This window comes from Cygnus olor, chromosome 2 (genome assembly GCF_009769625.2).
Source record: "Cygnus olor isolate bCygOlo1 chromosome 2, bCygOlo1.pri.v2, whole genome shotgun sequence".
Classification (NCBI taxonomy): domain Eukaryota; kingdom Metazoa; phylum Chordata; class Aves; order Anseriformes; family Anatidae; genus Cygnus; species Cygnus olor.
The window spans coordinates 153,657,887-153,659,715 of record NC_049170.1 but is presented as its reverse complement, the minus strand read 5'-3'; positions in this window follow the sequence as shown (position 1 = coordinate 153,659,715).

The window sequence follows — 1,829 nt, the reverse complement described above, 5'->3', positions numbered from 1 at the left end:
TACCCCACGCATGCACCACGCACTCCAAGCACCCCCTGTGCACCATGCATGTCCCATGCACTGAGCGCCCGTGCACCATGCATGCTCCATGCATAACCCACACACTGAGCACCCCTATGCACCATGCATTCACTATGCACACCCCATGCATGCCCCCAAGCAGTCCCTATGCATCATGCCTGCCCCCATGCACTCAGAGCACCCCCATGCACATGCATGCACCATGCATGCAGCACACACTCTGAGCACGCCTATGCACCATACATCCACCATGCACTCTGAGCACCCCCGTGCACCTGCTATGCACCATGGATGCCCCACACACTCTGAGCACCCTTATGCATCATGCATGCACCATGCATGAAGCAGACACAGAGCAGCCCCATGCACTATGCATAAAGCACACGCCCTGAGCACCCCATGCACCATTCATGCACCATGCATACACCATACATACCTGATGCACTCTGAGCACCCGTGCACCATGCACGCAGCATGCATGTCCCACACACTCAGAGTACCCCTTGAGCACCATGCATGCCCATGCATGTGCTACGCACTCCAAGCACCCCTGCACACCATGCATGCACCATGCACACACCGCACACTCTGAGCACCCCAATTTCCCATGCATGCCCCACTCACTCTGAGCACCTTGCACACCATGCATGCACCATGCATGCATCACACACTCCAAGCACCCCCATACTCCACGCATGCCCCTTGCACTCCAAACACCCTCTGAACACCATGTATGCACCATGCATGCACCATGCACACACCATGCACTCCGAGCACCCCCATACCCCACGCATGCACCACATACTCCAAGCACCCCCTGCACACCATGCACGTCCCACACACCCCATGCATGCCCCATGCACTCCGAGCACCCCTGCACCCCATGCATGCACCATACACATACCATAGATGTCCCTACACACTCCGAGCACCCCTGCACCCCATGCATGCACCATGCACGCACCATACACTCTGAGCACCCCCATGCCCCACGCACTCTGAGCACCCTGCACACCATGCATGCACCATACACATACCATAGATGCCCTACACACTCCGAGCACCCCTGCACCCCATGCATGCACCATGCATGGACCACACACTCCAAGCACCGCCATGCATGAACCTCCATGCAAGCACCACCATGCATGAACCACACACACACCACAGATGCCCCCATGCACTCCGAGCACCCCTGCACACCATGCATGCACCACAAGCTCCAAGCACCCCCATGCCCCACGCATGCCCCACGCACTCCAAGCACCCCCTGCACCCCCTGCACGCACCATACACACACCACAGATGCCCCTACACACTCCGAGCACCCCTAAACACCACACATGCACCATGCATGCACCATGCACGCACCGCACACTCCGAGCACCCCCCTACCCCACGCGCGACCCACGCACTCCAAGCACCCCTGTGCACCGTGCGTGCACCATACGCGCCCCGTGCACGCCCCACGCACTCCGGGCAGCCTACGCACCACGCAGCACGCACCATACGCGCATGCACGCCCCACGCAACCCGACCACCCCCGTGCACCGTGCACGCACCACGCACGCCCCATGCACGCCCCCCGCACGCCCCGCTCCCGCCCCCAGCACTCCCGCGCGCGCGCCCCCAGCCGTGTGGGCGGGGCTCCGATTAGCTCCGCCCCCTTCGCTCAGCGCGTGCGCGCCTTCGTGTGCGTCCGTGAGGGCGGGTCCGGAGGGGCGGGGGGGGGGGGACGGGAGGAGGAGGAGGAGGAAGAGGAGGGGGGGGGGGGGGAGGGCGAAAGGGGCGTGGCCTCGTCGGGGCGG